The sequence below is a fragment of the Takifugu rubripes genome, chromosome 19 (assembly GCF_901000725.2).
Source record: "Takifugu rubripes chromosome 19, fTakRub1.2, whole genome shotgun sequence".
Classification (NCBI taxonomy): Eukaryota; Metazoa; Chordata; class Actinopteri; order Tetraodontiformes; family Tetraodontidae; genus Takifugu; species Takifugu rubripes.
Window position 1 is genome coordinate 6,407,183 of NC_042303.1, and position 22,317 is coordinate 6,429,499.

Consider the following 22,317-nt stretch of genomic DNA (forward strand, 5'->3'; position numbering starts at 1 on the left):
TCAGCGGGATGCGCTCCTAACCCTCAGAACAGTGCAGCCCAGTGGTTTCCTTTCAGATATGAAAGTCATATTAACCCACAATGCTTCCAACATGCAGGACACGCAGCCATTGGACTGTTCTGTCACGATTTTTGAGCTAAATGTTAGTATGGCAGCTAATAAGGTGACATGATGTCATCAAAAGTGTTGACATCAGTCACATCTTTGTTTAGAATCATCCTTTAGCACAGAGGCCTCTAAATTAGAACAGAAGCGTAGAGGCTGCGTTGCTCCGATATGCTTCTTTGTCTTTTGCTGCAGCCGACTTCAGCAAAATTTCTTCAGTTTCTCTTAAAATGTAACTACTGGAAAATCTGTGACATCTGTTTCTCGCAGTGGGTGAAGAATTATGGCTGTCAACTAACTGTTTGACTCTGATCAGCAGAAGCCAACCAAACTCGGGCTCAACAACTGTTCCAGGCCAGCAGTGATGTCATATAGCTGATTTCTCTCCATCCAAAGACGTCTCATCTTCTCGCCTTAACCGCTTTTTCCATTTCAGGGCCATGGGGTGGGTCCATATATGGGCAAAGGCAGGTGCACCCCTGGATGAGTTGACAGTTCATTGCAGGGCCCCATGTGAGCTTTTGTTGATAAACTAGCTTGCTCAAGGGTACCTCAGCAGTGCTTTGAAAGTGTTCTTGCACCTTCCCCTTCTACCAGAACACCTTCCATGTTTTTGTCTTCCTTGGGCACAAACCAAAACCCCTCCGCTTCTCAGCCCATTCCCCAACAGCCCGAGCTACCACTGCCCATATTTAGTCAAAGATGTTTCTGACAGCAAAACCACACACAACTGTAAGCCCCCCGCCAATAGATGAAACGACCAGTTATTAATTCCCGGGTCAGAACACATGAAAACAAGTGATCTGGTAATCAGATTCAAATATTTGCCAAGTGAAAAATGGTTTTATTATAACGTGCAAATCAAACAGCATGAGCGGTTTGTCCTCGTCCCATTATGCAATCACAGCGACTTGTTCTTCCGCCATCCTCAACCGCAACCCTCAACTTAATGAGCTCAGTTCAGCAGTGACAGTATAATCTCTGCACTCCTGTTCTTCAGCAATTTGTTCCTTTAAAGACACATTTGGGGGGAAGCTGGGCTGTGACACTAAAACCACAACCAGCCTGTGAGGGTTCTTTGCTCTCTTTTCAAATGACTGAAATTATGGTTTATGGAAACTAAGTTGCTAAGATTTTTTCCTCTGGAAGATTGACAAAGTGGTGGCATTTGATGACCTGAGATGAGAATTTTCTCAACAAAATATTTCCAGATGATGGGCGTTTACTGCTTCAGGCAGAAGTAACGAAAGGTTCAGAAAAGCCCAATATACTGCGATAAAAGGGCAACAGGAACTGTCTATAAGAAAAATTTCCACTAGCCTATATAATGGCAGCTGTTGGATTATGCTTGTGAAGAGCGGCTTCCTGAGACAAACGGCGCTGACAGGTATGATGAAAGATTAGACGCCACGACTTGCTCAAAGTTGGAGACGGCGCTGACAGTGACAGGTCTCGCGTACGAATGCCTTTTCACAAATTATTTTCCGTCTTATTTGATCGCGCGGATGGAGCTGAGGGGAGGGGTGCGAGGCGGCAGCATTTCACAGACATCACCAGTAAACACAACCACGCTCAGCTCTTTCAACCAAACGCAACAATGAATTATTGAAACATGTGCTCCAAATAGTGCTAGCAGCTAATATTTGCAGATATCTATAAACAGTGCAGTCTCGGAGTGAGAAAGCCGTAAAAGATTCGGTGTGCATTAATGCTAACATTAATGATAACATAATAGCATGTGATATTGACATCTGCTATTGCTTTCTGATATTTTATTTTTCGGTAAATCAATAACATGAAGCAATATAAAAGCAAAAGTGCATTGAAGCAATATAACAGCAAAAGTGCATTAAGTGGCTTAAGGTGATCTCTGGTTTTATTTCAGATCGGTTAGCCACCTCCACAGTTCCTGCACTGTCAAAGTTAATTGGATGAGACGCCTGATACTGGGACAAATGACTAGACTGGATACTGTGTCAATGTGGTCAAGATCTTCTGAATTGGAGCCTATTTGAGTCACTGGCTATTCCATTCAAGTGCTGTTTGACACTGCTGTATCTGTTGACCTCTGCCATCAGACGTGGTCAAGGTCTCACTATTGGTAGTGAAAATCAACTACTGAGCATAGAGGCAATTTATAATTTGATGCTAGAATTATTTATACCGTCTTAGAAAATAAATGGATTTATTAAGATTTCACCAGACGTAGCAGAGACAATAAAATGTGGCACCACTACCTATGAGACCAATACCAGGGAACAGTAAACGAGGGCAATGTGTGATGCAAGTGGAGTGGAGGAAACTGCAGGAGTTATGCGCAAGGGGGAGGCTGGCAGAGTAAACAGGCAGTAGAGAAGCAAGAGAGGTGAGGCAGAAAATGAAGAAGTAAACAGGAGGGGGATGATAGAGTCAGGGAAGCAGGGAGAAAATGTGTGGATAATTTAGGGAGGGAAAAGAGAGATAGGGAAAAGCTAACACATATGCGCAAAAACTTTAAGGGAGTGAAAAGAAAGTCAGTGAGAAACCGTAACAGAAGATATACTAAAGAGCAGGAACTTGATGATTCAGTTTTCTCACTGCTTCTCTCCCCACCTGTGATCAGGTAGCATGAATATATCACATCTAGCTGTGTATTAATTAGTATTTGTCTGTGGTGAATGCGTTAAATAAAGTTTAATTCTGCATCATCATCATCAGACAGAGAGCTCTGAGCTGCAAAGCAAACACTTTGATGAAAATTAACTGAGCAGTGGGGAGGAATGTAAAACCGGCTTGGAGATGTTCTGAAGGATTCTTCACAAAGCCTGCGATTCCTCTGGGAGGTAGTGTCATTACGGGCTAATAATAACCATAATTCAACATAACGGCTCGTGTGTTTGTGCCCGAATAGCTGCTCAATTTTTCCTCAAGTGAATGCAAAGCCTTTGCAAACAAAACACTCACAGATACATGGAGAGAGAGAGAAAAAAAAGTTATATTGAAAATGGCAGTGGATCCCACTCCGACAGGGGCCAGATCAATACAGCTTTTGGATATTTTAAGAAAATGATTGAGGAGGCACACAGACAGCCCAGAGCTGCACCAGGGCTTCGGTGCTGTGTGTATTTAGAGAGCTATTCCTGAGGGGAAGGCAGAGAGCAGCAAAGCTCAAACAGTGCCACAGAGTCATTATTTTTAGTCCTGTTTGCTGTTGGCTCGTTCAGAACGCCCTTTCCCTCCTCGCCTCCTCGAATAAAGAGCAGCACCGTGAAAAGACAAAAGGAACAGGCCCCCAAGGAGGACCATCACATCAATCTAAAAATCAGATGTTGCCAGAACGCTCATCACTTACCTTCATTTTTCCGCATTTGTGCAAAGTCACTACGGCACCGAGTGCATGATGGCGTAATGGCTGAAGTCGTGTCTCTTAGCTCGGACGCCAGCGCTGAAATAAACGTTTTTCCACATCAAACATTGTTTTGGTTTCTGCTACTTTCCACCAGTGGACATTTACGGGTCATTAGACAGGAGGGAAGGTCTGACATGTGGCTCTGGATGAAAGTGCAGCTGGTGCACTTTTCCCTGCAGGTGTGTGTGTGTGTGTGTGTGTGTGTGTGTGTGTGTGTGTGTGTGTGTGTGTGTGTGTGTGTGTGTGGCTGAAACTTCATGCACAAATAAATGTTTGCGCGACAACGATAGCGCGTATGCGTCTCAACGTCCTTGTCATTGCATGCTGGTCGCCAAAGCGTCAAAGATGGCGGCTCTTTCTGGGAGAGCTGGTACAGAACAGAGTCGAGCCAGCGATGGCACGTGTGATCTATCACACACAGCCACCTGCTCCCCAGAAAGAAGGCCAGCTAAATGCCACATCTGCGCCATTCCAGCTCCGCTGACAAACGAGCGCGAAAGCACCCAACCGTTGACCGCCAGTTGACAAAAAGAAAATATATATAACCTTAATTTTTAGCTCACGGTAACCCACATGGAACCAAATGATGCATGGGCAACTGTCAAATGCTACAGGAACAGCGGGTAATAACTTCAGGGGGTTACAGAGACTGCACACACTGACAATAAAACCTGACTGGTCACACAGCAAATGAGCTCCAGCAAATTCTGACCGTCTGTCTGCATTTGGTCGGCTCACTGCAGGAGATGAGCCACACTGGCGTGGACAAAACATTAATGCGCTGTGTGCTGAGGGGACATAATGCACCAAAATGTCTTTGACTCAGCTACAGTTTTATGGTAGCTTAAATGTTTATCTTCTGTGTAGGTTAAAAGTGTTAATAGGAAATAGGAATAGGAATTTTTGTTTCCTTTGCTGTACATTAAACTTTTAATGTGTCTGCTCTGAATTTGTTGAACTGGATTCTTAAAGGTGTTTCAGGACTGAACGGGATTTCTTCACTGTGATGGACCAAGAATGCATTTTAAAATGCATATTTATTCAGCATATGCTTTGAAAAGACAAGACCCTGAAAAATCAGAGTTCAAAAGTAGCAATAAGAGGCAACTTCTTCCAGATACTTTCTTCAGGCTACAGCTGCCTTGCATGCTAATACTAAGCTTTAGGCATACTAACAACCTCCAAATACCTCGAAAATCATGACAACGTTTACAATTCAGTGGAAAATAAAAATCTTGTCTACTCTGAGCGGTATTTATTAGATTTAAACTTCTTCAATTAAAATAGAGAAATTATGGGAAACTGTGGCAATAATATCCATTTTTGTGACTTCCCAATTAAAGATTAATTAAAAAAAAGGCAAATTCATTTTAGCTAAATCACATAGTACAATGTACTAAGTACATTATCTAAAATACGAGTCAAATAATGTTTACATCATAGATGAGCATATGACTAAATATATTGTATTGAATCTGGCATGAAGTAATTGTAATAGAAATCTTTTGCTTAGCTTTAATTGTGAGTCCTTCAGTCCCACTAGCTGTATGCAGTATATTTACATGGAAATACATTGCTAAAGTTTTGTAAAAAGCATTCAATTTCGACTCCAAAGTGTATTTTTTTCTGGGGAGGGGGAAACAAGATTTATTTGTTGATTTGCGTTGGCCAGGGGTGTTCTTTAGCATTTTTAACATGTTCTTTAGCATTTTTATGCGCTCTTCCTTTTTGCTATTTCAAAGGTTTTATTTCTGTCTTTGAACATTTGTCATCATTGACAGGTGCGGGCAGTTTTTGACCCTGTTTGTTTTGCATGAAGACTTGCTGTGGTTCAGAACCCCAGAGGAGCCTGTGTGGGCTATTTTAATGAACTCTCTACTTCAGAGTGATGAATAGGTGTGTCTGAGCTCCGCGTCTGCTCCACCCCTTCAGAGCCCTCAGCTGCCAGGGTGCTCCTACGTGAACGCACTGCAACAACTTATGTTGGAAGATTCACTACAAAGACACACACATGCACAGGGTGACTTATTTTTGGTAAAAATAAGAACCAAAAAACTGAAGATCATAGCATAACCGACGTATTGACAGATAAAAGAGCATATAAACATCAGCCTGAACTGCAAAAAACAGCACATACAAAAGCAAATCTAACAGTCAAAAGGCATATGCACGAAGGCCTGAAGCTCTTTTTTTAACTGTCTGACAAAGAGATGCATGATAATGGAGTTATTTGCCTGCAATATGCATCTGGATTTGCAATGAAAAACACCTCAAGCAAAACAAATGTGCCATATTTTAGACAAGGCCACAGAAAAAGTCACAGTAATGAGCCAATTCAAAGTGAACCTAGTCAAGCATTTGCTGTTCGGTGCCAGGAAAGGTCAGGTTCTGCTCACACATCAGATGCGGAATGTCCACATGCAGATTGGACATTTACTAATTCACTGCAGCAAAAATGGCAGTAAACTTTTCTTTTTGCACCAAAAAGAAAAATGTTTTAGGCTTATTTAACTTTTTTTTTTAAAGTCACTGCCAAAATGCCTATTTTAGGCTGCAACACTTGCAAAAAAAAGCCAGCAATACCCTTGCGGGACTGTGTTCTTTCAAGTAACAAAACTCAAATGACAGCATGTTTCTGATGCCTACTTCGCTTATTTGCATAAAAATGTGACCCAGTTTTGATTAAGATGCTCCCTACGCAGAAAAATTTTCATTCAAATCTGGACAAATCATTTTGTTTTAATTACAATAGAATGCAGAATGGGCTGCAGCTCCTTCAATGCACTCAGAGTCCGCGAAAGTGTGCAGATCAGTTAATTACGGTAGGTTTGTCACTTTCCGTAATTAACATCACCTTGCGTTTCCACTGTAAGCTGCATGGGACAAATGGAGATAGCTTCGTCATCTTACGGCAGCAGAACTGTTAAGTGGATGCACAACTTCCTGTCTGCAAAGCATCTACAGTGGATTGGAGAAGAAAACTGCCTGATTCAAACAAACCTCATTTGTGGAAATCTGTGCATGAACCCCAGACTCGCACTCTAACCAGCCGCTGTGGCCGCTGCGAGCAAAGTCTGAGGAACATCGGCACGCCCCTCATGTGTGCAGACTTCAAAATCAACGTGTCAGTTAGTGATAACTGAGGAGGAAACTGAGAGGCTGTGGCAGAGGTTCGGTGCTGTCGGAGTGTCTCAGGTGGGGTTGAGGAGACAGCAGCAGGAGCTGTTTCCTCTTTGAGGAGAGCAAACTCATCACGAGCATCGTGACAGGGAGATGAATGACAGTGCCTGCCAGGTTGGTGGTCTTCTAAGTCAAACATGGACATGCTGTGATACCATTAACACCGATTTTAATTGCATTATGATTGTATACTAACTATATACATACCTCCAACTGTGAGCTAAACGATATGCCTGTTATGCATTCAAAGGAGAATTTAGGCATCACATAATAAGGTAACAAGACACAAACTGCATTTTGTTATTCAGTGTGACAAAAACAAATGGATGCAATCAGCTTTTGTGCTGCAGTTTGTGGGAGGAAAATAACGTGAAAACATAATCACGTAAAACATGCAAATTGCGGATCATGGGGCATCATTGGCCTGATGTGTGTGAGCTCATAACAAGGGCAACTCAAAGTAGGATTTGGAGTTTTATATTTGCCTAGTTGGAACAGCTTTCCTTATTCCACAGGTTATATCTGAAAAGACTGGCAGAAAATAATCAGAATGTTTTTCCAGCCATATATACTGTGGAGGAAAAAAAGTGGAATGTATTAACCTTTCTTTACCCGAGGTAGACTTGAGGCGGTCACAAATGCTGTGTTGCACATATGCAAAGAGACCTGGAAAGCAGGATGAGCAAGAAGCACCCACCAACTCTCTGCATAGGTGGAAGGAGCAGCTGTCTATACAAAGTTCCGTCAGACTTTCCTTCCAGTTGTGTCACGTTCTTTGGACATAATGCAATTTATCCTTTTTCTCTAGCCAGGTCTTTCTTTAAGCACCGTGAGCCGAGATACCTGTACAGCCCTTAGCATAATGGAAATGCTTCCACCTCCAGCTCTATAATCCTAGAGGTTCCTAAGAGCTCTCCAGGGCTTGATATTGCATAGCCTAATGCAGACACACTGTCGAGTCCCACATCATTAATTTTATTGGGGATTGATAAAATGTTGACTGTCAAACTTTTTGCAACGCTACCAACTGTCTCTCCTCCCCCTTTAAGCATCATTTTCAAAATGCCCCCGATTTATTCTCTTAGAGACCGTAAGGGTTGGGCTTTTGTTCCCAAACAGTGACGCATCTACTGCGGAGGCATCTTTGCACAGGACGGAGCAGATTACCCTTCCATGTGGCCTCTGCTGCTGATGGTTTACAGCTGCTCTTTGCACACCTCATTTGAGAGGAAAATAAGGGGCTGGAAAGCTTTGCGTGAGAAACCTGCAAGTGCAATGAGGCTCAGAGGTCAAAGCCAGGCGTTATTGCCAGAACACACACGGCTAACGCAACGCAAACGCAAGTTAGAATCAATCAGGAATTCATTTTGGTTCATAAAAGGGTCCAGATGAGGATCATTTTACGGTCATAATTTAAACTCGCAAATCACGTCAAATCCCATTTACTCATACTCATTAAACTTTAAGGCCATCTTTCAACATCTGCACTCTGCGATCTGGAATAGGTATCTTTTATATGCAAATCCAGATCCAAACCATTCTTCATCACTGCACAATTTCTTCTCGGATTCACTGCAACTTCTTTTCTCTCAAGTGACTTTCCATATCGTTTTTCTGCAACAATCTGTATATTTATTCATTCTGCCGTGGTTTTGTTGTTTTCCTGACTCTCTGTTCCTGCCGCACAACCGGTTGGTGGAAGATCAATAACATTCACAGTCATTAAAATTTACAGTTGTACTAATTTCAAATCACCCACATGGACTATATACAGAACTCTAAACAGCCTCCAAACAACAAACATAGAGTTATTTCCTTTCTTCCCTGTAATTCTTTATTTTCCTTGGATCGGTTTAGCTACAGCTTATTATGCGGCAGGCAAAATAATTGCCTCTCTCCTCCCTGAATTAGTTGTAACACAGTAATCAGCCTGACACTCAGCCATCGTGACAGAGTCATTTGTGTATTTCTGAGGAGCAAGACTCAATACTCTTTAAAGCAAAAGGGAAAAATGTATAAGGGTACAAATCATGGGTTTTCACACTCTGGGGGTTTGAGCTACATTTGAAATAACCACATCAAAAAGATTTCTGTATTTGGAAACTATATTATTACATTTGGAAAAGACTGTATGTTGGTGTACATGGCAGAACTGCAAATAAAGTTCAGTTAAGTCACATTTTTTTGACACTTTCATGAAAGTGCTCTTTCATACATCTTTGGAATAGCAATAATCGACTGATAGATAAACATCCTAAAAAAAATCATATTTTTATTTTTATTTTTTTAATTCAACAGCAATATGTGAAACAACAGTATGAATCATCATACTAAAAGAGCTGAATTCCTCATGGAATATAGCTAAACCTGAGCCAACTCATTCATTAGGTTAGCATGTTTGCTGCTGATTTACAAAACAACGAACCTGGAATGAATAATAGTGTTAATGTTTGACTGAATAAAGTACATATACTACTGTATATAATGACTCTGTAACCCGAATAAAAGTAGCTCTCTATTGCCATGCTAGCAAAAACAAGTAGTTGTTGGTTTTATTTGAAGAAAAAGTTGTCATTTGCTCATTCTACTTTGCAAGTAGGTTTAGTTTGTAACATTCTATTACGTCTATTCTATTCACATTGAACTTGTAAATAAAAGCTGAAATAAAATGGCCACAAACGGAACAGCCCATCTCCTTAACCTGTTATCATGCTAATATTGAAGCATAAAATCATAACATTGTGATGGAAACATCTGTGATGATATAACAACTCTTTTTTTGCCTGCGATTCATTTATCATTTATGGAGTATCTGTAACCAAACGTGTTTCTGTAGAAAACCACCATGTTTTTATGCTGAGTCATAGCACCAAGGAAGTGGGAGCAGAACTGATTTACTGCTGTCTTTTTGGTTCTATTTTGTGGCTTTACTTACATCCTCTAACAGGATACAATAAAATGCAAGATGTTACTGAAAGCTTTTCTTGACCAAATTTATTATGGTTTCTTGTCACATTTGTTGCTTGCAAGTTTGCTCTTTACAAAACAAGTAAATTAAGGAATGAATAAACAGGAAATAGGATGTCCTTCATCATGTTTTTTTTTCTTGCATTTATTTTTATTCCCTCAAATAAACTCCTGATATGCAGAAAGTCCATGAAGGTTCCTCATCCAGGTCAGTCAGCCAGGTGTAAAGGGGTCAGTGGGACTGTTGAAAGAACTTTAAAATATATATGGCCTCTACACTTTTCCTCAGATATGTTGAATTACAAAGCCCAAAAATACAATTCAATTTTAGATTATCTCGGATGAAAGATAACAAATTGTGGCAAAAATGTGGTGATGTCTTTGGCAGATTGCTGAGATCCCAGTCTCCCAAACCAAAGATAGCCTTGGACAAAGGCCTGAGCGTTTCAGAAAATCACAAAAACCATCTGAGATGAGTGTTCCAGGCTTTTCACTGTGTGACATTTCATGTGGGTTCTCTCTAGGGGACACAAGGGCATCTCACATCCCTTCCTCTTGTACAGACGGCTCTTTGAATTAATCTCAGAGAAGGTAAGTGATCTCAATGACAGAACATGGGATCCAGGTCAAAAGACATGAACTGGGAACTGAAAAGAGGAGAAAGAAATGTGTATGATTCGTTTATATTGCCATTAACTTTACCTTCACATCTCTGTCCTCCCCCTTGTCTAACGGTGACTTTTCCTCTTAGCGGGCTAATGAGGTGAAGACGTCCTTTGAGCCTTTTTAGTGAGACTCTCTGGCGCACCCTCAGCGTGTGAGCGGGAGGAGACGACGCGCCTGATTACCGTGGAAAGTAAGCAGGGAGGAAGAGACCTCCGGCGTTGACCGAAGCATTAATTAATGAGCATCCTGGGAATATGTCCATCCAGACACACTCTGCACTCTGCCGGGGCAGGGCCACAAGCAGCTGGGGGAGATGAATAATTGAGGTTTTTAAATGTTAAATGAATTATGACCAGGGGAAAAGGTGTTAACAGATGTACATGACAGCAGAAATCACCTCCCACCGTTGCTGTTATTAATCACCAGAAAGAAAGATATTCAGCATTATAATTAAAAGATGCTGGCTGAGTCTTTCCTGAAGTGACAGAAGCGCACATCTGTTAGCTGGCAAATAATCGCGTCATTCTGACACTTGAATGTCTGCTGTGTGCTAATAAAACCAGTGATGCTTTATAGATCAGTTACACATTAATTACTCTCTGACATTTGAAACTTGGTGACTCAGTGCTTGAACTGAGATACTGAAGTTTCCAGTTTAATTAATGTCTGGCTGGTTTGACAACACTAACAAAAACAGCTATCCACTTTAACATTAATTAAGTAACATTATTATAACATGAGTGTTGCAAGGGTAATGAGAGTCTCATTACCCTTGCGACACATTTTATCTTATTCATTTATTTGATTTCTTCAAAATCATTTCTAAAACATTTCGACGTTGGTGTGTTGGATGAGAGACGTGCTGAACCTTTAAGCAATGATGTGAATGTTACATTTACAGTTAACACATCGAGCACAGCATTCATAAATATTTTGAGAATAAAGAATGTTGCATTGTCTGACAACTTGCATAGAGAATGTGTCCCCACCCACAAAAGGTTAGAATAGGGTTAGATTGGGGGCCTATAAATGGCAGATGCATTGTATTTATAGTGCTTCTTAACCCAATTTATGACCAATAAAGGCAGTTTTCATTACTGTTCTGACCTTTCTGAGCTCACATTTAGAGGCTGGTGACAGAATGACAATCAGGATTTAGGAATATGAGCAATCATCTATCAGCTATCTGGCTTGCTCACTTTGCACGTGTACAGTATGCCCATGCAGGGGTCTGGGATAAACCTCGGTTCAAACCTTGGTTGCAAACCAAAAGAAAAGTAACTGGTAGCCAGAGGGGTGTCGAATGCTCAGGGCACCTCCCCTCCAATCTATGTGTATGTGTGTTCATTTGTTCATTTGCGTGTCCAAGTCTTCATGTTTTTGTAATTTTAAAAAAAAGTTAAAGAGGGTAAAACCTGAAATTTCCCATGTAAGTACATGTTCTCTTTTCTATACTACTTTGTTGCATTCAGTGAAATTGTGCTTTTATTGCAAAGGAAAATGTTTTTCTTTTTTTTCACAAGTACATTTTTGACTTGCTAAGATCTTTGAATAAATAGGTAGGTGTTAGGTTCAGACTGTTCATATAACAATGCTGTAACTACTTATTATCACTCTTGACCACAACCCTGACCTACTTTAGCTGATGTTCTATCACCTCGGGATAGCAGGGGACAACCTGAACATCCTGTGACACTCCATCCCCCATTTTCTTATATGTTCCTTTTGTATATATCATGCTTGTTTTATCCTGTGACGCTTATGCTTTATCATATGACGCTAACACTTACGCTTATTGTAATCTTACATGTTCGTGTGCTAGTATAAGAATAAACCTCACCAGGGCCCACACTGCAGACATGTGGTTGACCTTGCAGCAAGTAGACTGAAGCTTCCGTCTCATTCCTCTGATGGCAACAGCACGGGAAGAAAACTGATCACTTTCTCCCCAACAGTAGGTGATAAAAGATCAATGCTGTCTTCTTTGATATTTAGCACCATTATGTCCCCTTATATGAAGCCAGCTCATCACAGTGTTCAGTACTGTGATCAAGGGGGCCTCAGCAGTGCTCTGAAAGCATCTTAGAACCATCCCCCACTACCTAAACACCTTTCATGTTTTGTCTGTAGCTGGGCTTGAACCAAGAACCCTCTGCTTCTCAGCCCAGTCCCCTTCAGACTGAGCTACCACCAATAATTTATGACGCTAGGAACACATACTGTATGTTTCGTCAATATCAGGATGTACCTAAGAAGACTCATCCAGGTCCCTCTGTGTTGACCAAGAAGATCCTCAGATCAGCCAATCATTGGGGCATTGCTTGGCAGCTACTCCAGTGATGAATGATTTGCCCAACCCAATAACAAGTGTGAGAATATTTACTGTAGATATGCCCATGTGCTGACCGAAATGCCTTCAAGGCACTAAGGACCTGCTTTATGACTCTCTCTTTGATAAGTACCCAAGCAGAAAACAAAAATAAGCGTTCTCTTAGAGAGAAAAATATAGTTGTTTAAATATGTCCTTTTAAAAAAAAATGCATTTCATGGAAAGGCATGCATGAATTTTATCCCGAATAAAGCAGACATTAATTTCAGTTCAGTGAGTTAAAAAGAAATATGACTGAAAATTCCCATTCCTTGTTGAATTTTATTTATCAGATTATTTAAAACAGCTCATGATTTAGTGGGTTCAGCAAAGGTTTTAAAGTGGAATACCTTGGCAAAGAGGGATGATTAAACACTCGAGACTTGTGTTTTCTTTAGCTTCTTCAGGTCAGGAAAGTGTGCAACATGCTACAAAACATGCGACAAAATTTTGGAATTTGGAATTAATTTTTCTTGAACTAAATACTGTTGATTCATAAATTTTACACCGGTGTCCTTTCCCAACACATCCTCTGTAAGATCAATATTCAGCTTATAAGGCACATGTGCACCAGGAAATGCCCTCGCCAATCTCACCCCTCAGTCAGAGTGTCAAAAGACTGGCCACTACAACAGTGCTACTATGGCTACTGGACTTTTCAAATGTCTCCCATGTAAAACAGTCAGGCGCCATGTTTAGCAGATGCTGTAAGGGCACAGATTGTAACCCTGCACCAGCTGAGATTTGTGCCCAACCGATTTCAGTGTGAAAAAGAGGGTAAACAGAAAGACTGACTGATGAGCAGCCATTCCTCCCTGGAGAATCCAACAAAAAAGGCTCAAATTGGATGCATAAACAGCCCACTTAGGTTTCAATTTCTCCACGCAGATGGGAGCACCACTCACATTGCCTGTGATGCGCATCCAACGCATAAAAAAGGGCCAGAAAAACAATGAAAAATATTGATACATACCCAAAGACATTACATGAATGCTGTGTGCTCTGGGCTCGCACTGGTTTCGTAGATCAAACAACAGACAGCCAAAAGGATGAGATGAGCGGTAATATCAGACTCTGTGGATGTGGGTGGCTTCCTCCGAGCTGTCAGAGCACCACAGCTATTCCTCTCTCTTTCATTTTCTCATTCCCTCTCAGGCCAAAGCCCAAAGCCCGAGAGAAATTAGTCACCCTGCGTAGTGTGATGAGAGAAACGTGTGTGTGTGTATGTGTGTGTGTGGGTGTGTGTGTGTGAGTGTGAAAGCAAGACTAAAGAGAATGGGAAGGAGAGAGAGCAAAATTGTTTTCCATCCTAAGGCTTAGAATTCTCCCATGTATCTGAAAAGAAAACCTCGGGTGGAAAAATCCGAAGCTGACTATAAGGAATTTTCTACAGGAAAGCCACAAGATGATCTAATGAAAAGATTAAGAGAAGAGGCCTGAACCTCACGAAAACCTATCCCAGCGATGGCGGAACCAAGGCTTCAACATCTCAAGCATTTCTGCATGTCCTGCAATCCCAAAATATGCATATTAGCTTGGAATGTTCTACAAATATAGTTATTGTGTGGAATTTATCCTCATTTGAGATGTTTTACAGAAATCGATTTGTCATATTTGGCTCAAGGTCCACTTCAAATGCCCATTTAAAAAAAAAAAAAATTGGTGTTTCGCGGAGCTGAGCAAAATCAGAAATATTTCTGTGATGGGTACAAAAATAACCAATCTGCATCATCTCTTTGTCATTAGTAAAAGACGAGATCCATTCTGTTGCGTGTAGAGCAATATTGTCAGAAAAGCACACATGATTAGCGGCAATTGAAGCAATCTTGTACATTTATTGGAAGCCACTGTGAGCCACACATCTAATAAACTTGGGAACTGAGATATAGATTGTATGATGATCATAGCACTGAAGGTTATGTCTCAACTGAGGTCGTGTTGTCCAGCGACACCTCTAGCAACTGTAAATATTGAGGAATCGAGCCCACACATTGGTGCTCATTCATCATATTGGTGAAGCTTCTGCTGCCACATCTCGGAAACGTTTCTATATTTTTGTGACTCACAAACATTTGCTTGTCCTCTGGCTTGTGTCCACCTATTGAATGGATGCTTAATGTTTGTTTAGGTCATTGGTCATAATGGCGAGTGTGGCGTTCGGTCGCTCAATAAAAACAGTCATCCTTTATCCATCGGTCTTTCCTCTTAGGCTGTCTTTGGTCGCACCAGTGTGACATTGGCGATCCCACCACCAGCACCACCACCTCGAGCTCTATGGAGCCGTGAGATTTCTTTTTCCTATGGAGCGGACCAAAATTGCAACGGGTCACCAAGCGGAAACTTGACACAAACAAAATTTGACACCAGCCATGTTTCTGTGTTAATAGATTACTTATTTGTGTGCTGCACAATGGTGAGCTGCTGCACTGACAATACCACACCCCCTGCGTTTGTTGCCCCAGCCATTGGCCTTGATGAAAAAAACACTCAAGAAACACAAAGAAAAATAAATATATAGGATCAAAGGACCTTGTGTCACAGCTGCGGGCAATCATGCCCGTGAGTAGCTTCGCCCCGCACACCTGTTGTGTATCAGGACACTAATGAGCCTCTCTTCTTAATCCCCGGAGGCACACCTGCTCCCTGCCAGATCGTTATTTGTGTTCTGATGACTTTCCAGCGTGTTCCTGTTTGCCTGCCTGCCCGGTTCCGACCTTGCCTGTTCCTGACCATTCTGTTTTGCCTGCTCGCCGGTAAACCCTGTCTGCCTTCTGCCCGATCTCGACCTTGCCTGTTCCCGACTATTCTATTCTGCTCGCTCCCCGGTGAATCCTGTCTGTGTCTGACAATAAAGCGGTGTTCAGCCAAACTCCTGTGTCGCATTAGGGTTCTCATCTGGTCCCTGACAACCTTGTACACCCATTAATCTGTAAAATAGAGCCAAGACTATGATTGAAATATGTTAACATTAGCCCACGTTAAAAGTTCTCAGCAGGGCTAATGTAAATTTCATCTCTTGACATATTTAACTTTAAATGTCAATCTACATAAACATAAATTGCTCAACTTCATCACATGAATTTGTGATTTGTTGTATTAAGACTTGATATATATATTTTTCAATTATTACTCTTGTTTCATTTTCATCTCAGGATATTTACAGCATGTTTTCAATGCATGTTATCAAATTTTCAATGCATGTTATCATCCTCAGAAACTGCCGTGGCAAAGGTGCCGTGTCCTGACTGGTTGCAGTAAATGCATCCTCTTTGTTTTGCCGATTAATTGCCTCAATTTCAGCATTACAATGGGCGCGCTCATTAAATAACTAAATCGGCTAACACCGTATTATAAAATTAGTGACTAATCCGAAAATGTCACTGATATCAGCCAGATGAACATCACTCATGTCGAGTGGTGATAAATATATAATCCACCATACTTCTGCAGCTTGAAGTGAATGAAAGAGAACCTTGAACTACAGATGACCTTGCATTTATATTGAAAGGGAAGTAGATTTCTTAGAACCAAGTAGTAGAGCCAGAACATACTCTGTGTTTCTTGCTATATATTCAGTTACAAGGAAACATTGCCTTTGGAAATTAGAGCCAGCTTTGACCTTATCTCAAGTGAAATGATATAAGGATCTCCTCAAAATCACGTCCACCAAAAGGCTGTGCACGCCAGCTCATTTGTATGAATTAATAAGAACTTTGTCATTAATTGCCAGTTTTCCTAAATCCACTACTTTAATTAGGATGGCAACAGGATTCTCTGCAAGAACAAAAGAAAGGACAAGAGTAGGATCACTTAAAAGTCCATAATTGCAATTTTCTACAGAAGGTGCCCGCAGAAGATAACAGGCATGACACAGGCCACTACGGAGAAAGAATAATGTTTTGAGGCCCCTGAGGAATTAGAAATGAAGTCGGAGAGACATCCAGATATAAAATGTTCCCATACTTGAGTGGGAAGAAGGGTTTAAAAGTGGTCTACTGAAATTCTGCAATTCCCCAACCTTCTCACAAGGCCAGCAGTTGAGGGTTTGAAGAACTGAATCCCTCTCTGCTCTGCTGGAGAAATGGGAGTGCACATTATTGACAGTGGAAGTTGCCAAATAGTAACTACCACAGGAAACAGAGAGACTGAAGGTGAGGGGCACTGGCAAAAAAAACCTAATGCCTCTAACCACCTCCGTGGAAGACTGAATTCATAAGCTCCTCCACTCAAGGCTCAGTGTCCACAGCGGTGCACCCGAGGAGTCAACTGGACAAATTCCCAGGCAGTCACATGGCGTCCCTACTGTAAACAAAGCACGTTCACGGCGGACAGGACCAGAAGCTTTGGAAAAATGTGTTTGCTTTTCAGTGTCATCCCTGCAACACGCAATCTGGGAATCCACTTGTATACAGCAAATACAAGGAGTGCCGTGTTTTGCATGTGCATGTGAATGCCATATTGTTTACAGCAGCAGTTTCCAGCAGTGGCAGATCTAGGGTACTAGCAGGATGAAAGAGTAAACTAGATGTATGAGAGACAGTCCAGCATCCAGATATTCCAGAAACTAAAAGCAATCTGTCGGAAGGGTTTTGGAAGGATTGGCAAATCACAACTGCTGATTTCTATAAAAGGAAATCAATAACAGCACATCCCATTAATCCCTCATTTCTGCTTGAAAAACACCACATTTGGATTTTATTTTTACTGAAAAGTCTTGTTGTATCTTTTTTTTTGCCCTATCATAATAGCTTTTCATCATCTCATATTTGGGCTGCTTAGAATACATCAAGTCAACTCCACTTTGTCTCTGCTCAGCTGCAGCTTATTCTTTAATTCCACCACCAGTGCTCCATAATTTAAAGTCTAACAAAAAAATAATAACAATTTCCTGCTGTTTAACCTTTAAAGGCTCTGCGCCCTCATATGGGGACAGCGCATGTCTGCTTACCGTCCCTAAAATGCTTAATCGTTCTTAAATTAGCCGTCCTGTTGTTATTTGAGGATATTTCTGCTGCTGGCGAGTGGGCACATGACCACAACAGGAGCTCCCAACAATTAGAGCACACTAGGAAATGCACAAATCTTTGGGGGTTGAATTTATACTTCTTTTGATGGACCATGGTTTTTCCATTTTTAATATGAACCATAAAGCTACAAAAGACAATTATACCTCGACTGTCACCGCTGATGGTAGTCAGCCATTGTTCATTTTGCGATTATTTCTGTCACGTGCTTCTTGTATCCATCCATCCATCCATCCATCCATCCATCCATCCATCCATCCATCCATCCATCCATCCATCCATCCAGCCATTTTCCCTCTCTTATCCTTTATTCATGGATTTATTAATGATGTCTTTACATTAAAACTCTGGACTATGTTTCATAGCTATCTAATTAAACACGCTATTGTGTTTATTGGACTTTTTTCTGAAAACATAAGATAAACTCTTACAACAGCTGTCAGTGAGAGTCGGTTCAGTAGGCTAACAGGAGAAACTGACACAATTCCATAACATCAGAACACACAAAATGATGGTTTTGGATCAATAACAGCTTTTTTTTTTCAATTTTTTTACACACGTGTATGTACTGTACACTGCGTGCAGCCTTTGCTACAACACCCAATTTTATAAATACTCGCTCTCTCTCTCTCGCAAACACACACGCACGGCGGCCACCACCAAAAATACACACTACAAATCAGCATAAATAAATAAGAGATGGAGTTGTGCATCACAGGCTAATCTCTGAGGGGAAGACAGCTTGCCGCATCAGCCAGGATCAGCCGGGATGTGAGAGAGAGAAAGCGAGGGAGTGGGGGGGACACTGCTGGCTTCCAGGAAAGCAATTTGTTTGTTTATTGTCTTGGTGTTTTGTCAGTGGTTACAGTTCATTGCAGTCAGCCCATCTTGGACATGTTCCTTTAAATGGCATCTATAAAACATGGTATATGTTCTCCCAATTTCCTCCTCCTCCTCCTACTCCTCCTCCTCCTATTCCTTCTCCTTACATGGGGGCACAGCACGCGAGCGTGACAATGCTGCGATTCATTCATTTCAGCGAGGGCTTCACATTTCTCCTTAAACAGCCGACAGACTCACCCCAGCAACTCGGGCCGGCACTCTAGGAGATGGAACAATCGAAACTTTCAAAACATATTACACTATGAACGCAGAATTTCGGGCAGGAATCAGGTGTAATCACACAGTGGTCTGTTTTGTACGTGCACGGTGCATAAACAGATGAATTTGGGTACACATGCATCAAGATCTGTGTTGTTTTGAGACAAATTGAAGGGACGCTGTCTCAACAGACATTCCTAATAGCGCAAGAATGTTGCGTGCATACTGTACAAATGTACCGGAGAGTGCAAGAACTAAAATGCAATGTTGTGTCTCATGCCTGCAAACACAAGCCAGACTCTCGTATCCTGCCCTATTGATCTGACAGAGTATGCAGGAAGCTGGCAGAGAACACAAATACTGCCTGGGGTGACTGCTTAAAACTAGAGACGAGCTTCTTATCCTGTGCTGGAAATCACCTGGCGGTTCATGCATATCAAGCGTTCCTCCCAGAGACTTGAGTCAGCTCCCTGCCTTTCAGACTCCACTGGTTGTTGCTGTGGCTTTCAAAGAGGCAAAATTTTCGCCTAATCCGTTCGAACCTGAGCCTTTGCAATCGGTTGTGAAGCTTGTTTTTCCGCCATTTTTGTTTCTGGCGGGAGGGATACTTGCTTATGCCACAGCGCAGGTACAGAAGCAAGTTTATTTTGAGGCTTAAGCTCCACGGCTAATCCCCACTTTCAGAGCGCACAAAATCGTTCCCAAGTTTCCAGTGTTGCTGACAACTATAGTGGAACTGTCACAGGGATTCCATCTCCAGTAATCCCAGGGTGGCCTTTGCTCTGCCTGTCAGCAATACCAGCCAATAACATTGCCCGATAAAAACCCCTCCAGAACAACAGAGGGTTGCAGGGCTGCTTCAACGGGCGCTGACGGCGATCTATAAAACAATGTAATGGGTTGCCTGTCAGTGAGAGTGAAAGGGAGGATCTACACCTCCTCCCAACCTCTGAGGGTATTTCAATTAATCACAGCACAATTGTATCAGCCTGCAATAGGAGCGTCAGGTTATTACAATCTTCTCCAGGATGAAATGCGATGATATCACTAATTGTAGGAGTGGGGAGGGAGAGAAGGGTGTTGGGGGGTGGCGCAGGTGACCACATGATTACTTGTCCCGGGGATGAAGGGCAGATTGAGGAACGATGGGATAGATTGAGACTGGGGGGGAGTAATGAGGATCTCAGGATCGTAAAAACATTAAGTAAGCTTGTGTGTGGAAGATAGCAGCAGACAGAGTAGCCAGTTTTTCATTAGCGGCACCACCCCTGTCTTCTCAAAATATATCAAAACAAGAGCATCTGACTTTTATCTAAGTCGCTAGCAAGCTGCTGTCTCCCTCCCTCCCTCTCCTATGTAGGAGTTGTGGGGAATAATGCTCATCTAAGAAAAGGTCCATACTAATATTTGTGCTCCAGTTGTGCTCACGATAGATAGATAGATAGATAGATAGATAGATAGATAGATAGATAGATAGATAGATAGATAGATAGATAGATAGATAGATAGATAGATAGATAGATAGATAGATAGATAGATAGATAGATAGATAGATAGATAGATAGATAGATGAAAACAAACCTTATATATGAATCAATAGTTTGTGCACCTGTACACCACTTTATAGACTCCAGGAGCTTGCAGGAAACTCAAGTTCACCTATTCATCATTCTGAAAACAATCAATATCCCAATCAGTGTTCATTTCATTTCGGGACTCTTGAATATTTTACAGTCGCACGTGTTTGATTCGGGAATTTAAATTTCCATCATATATATTATTGCTGCTACAGATATATTTGGGCAATTTTAGGCATGCGCCCACCTACCTGTCGTTGTATCAATTAATCCCCAGAAACGTCCCTTCTCATTTATTCTCTATTGTCAGCCACAAAACCCCGAAATGCCATGTCCACGTCGCTTCGAGACGCTCTCCACGACGCATCAGACAGAAAACGCTGATGTCAAAGTCCTCCAAACGCACAATCCCAGCGTAAAATAAGTCTGAAAGAGGGATGCAGAATACTTGGAGGCGTCAGAGCTAAAAGTCTATAAAAGTTGCAGCTTCCCCGGCTTTGACTCACAACTTCCCATCCGCCAGAGTGCCACAGCAGCGGAGCTGGACCGTCACTCGTAGTTTAAGGACGTGATCATGATGTTTGTTCTTATTATCGTGAAAAGTATTTTTGCTATCCTGCCTTTAACCTGTCGTAGATGGCTTTTGCAACGTCCTCTCGCAGTTAGAAGAATGATCTGAGGTGTCCGAGTAATGAGAGCAGCGGTGTGTGCGCGCCTGTTTCCCCGGGGGCTGCCTTTACTGCACTAGTGTTTTAGCGCCACCCAGTGGAGATGTTCCCGAGTGGCAGTGGTGACAGGAAGGAGTCCAGACGTTAAATCTCATCCGGCTATAGTTGAAGATAACTGAGTGGTTTTGGACTCATGAGAAGCTCGCCCTATTTATAGCAGCGCTGTCTGACCACAAATATTCTCTAATCTTCTTATGAAACGTTTCGGTGGCGTTTCCAGTAATTTTTGTGTCTTTAATCGATGACTGGCAGATTTCATGTGATTCGGATTTAATCTTCCCCTTTGAGGAAATATGTCCCAGATAAATCAAAGAGGTTAAGAGATTAAATGGTTTGGGAGAAAGTGTTGAATGCTGTTTTGTGTAAGGATGAATGAAATTATTTAGGTATTTCTCTCTCTCTCTGCATAGAGAAGAAAAATGTCATAGCACAAATGTAAACTAAGTTAAACTTAAGTTAAGTTATTTTTCTTAGTATCAAAATATTGTACAGCAGAATTTGATGGTGTGCAGGAAGATACACTAAAATGTGTCTGACATTCAGCTTCCACTCTGCTCATGCATTAATATCTTGTCTCCAAAGCCCCCACCCCACCAAGTGATTGCATTATCATCTCTCCATTTCTCAAAATGTCTTTCAGCCCCCCCACACACACACATACCACCACCACCACCACCACCACCAAAAAGGCAGGAATGGGTGGAATAATCAATACCAACCTTTGAAAATCGCCTGTAGAGACAGGATGAAAGCATTTGGGTTTAGGGTATGATTGATTTTGGACACCCTTGGAGAGTGTTATCATCATAAAGCCAAGGCCATCTACCTCATCTACCTCACAATCATAGACACATCCTTAGCATACATGCGCAAAGTGCAAAACAGACACGGAGAGCAAATATACAGCAGTAAAATCTAAGGGAGATGTACTGCTGCCTGGCTTCATGTCCTAATTGCCAATAAATATAGGGACTTTTATTTTCATTTTATTAAAGTGAAGTGATGGGATTGCCAAAGCCATAGAGGATTCTCCCTCTTTGTCTCGCGCGCAAACACACTGACAGCGGAGATGACCTCATTAATCTTTAGTGCATTGTGTAGACCTCTCCTGTCATACTTCTGATGCCACGGCGTGTGACACTGCTTCCCTCATTAGATCATATGACAGGATGAGGTCAGGGCGCTGCGGCATCTCAGGCTGTGTGAGAACTGA

At 41.8% G+C, this 22,317-nt stretch overlaps 1 protein-coding gene across 2 annotated transcripts in view; it reads right to left on the reverse strand.

Annotated features, from left to right (window-relative positions):
* Nucleotides 1-21,086, reverse strand: part of tafa3a (TAFA chemokine like family member 3a) — a 71,299-nt gene extending 50,213 nt beyond the window's left edge. The window contains exon 1 of one of the 2 annotated variants that reach the window (XM_011613668.2): nt 20,628-21,086. The gene's annotated coding sequence lies outside the window, so the exon portion shown is untranslated. Of the gene's footprint in view, nt 1-13,647; nt 13,670-20,627 lie in introns of those variants that run through there. The other variant, XM_029827112.1, reaches the window with a different exon arrangement.
* Nucleotides 21,087-22,317: the final 1,231 nt, after the last annotated feature.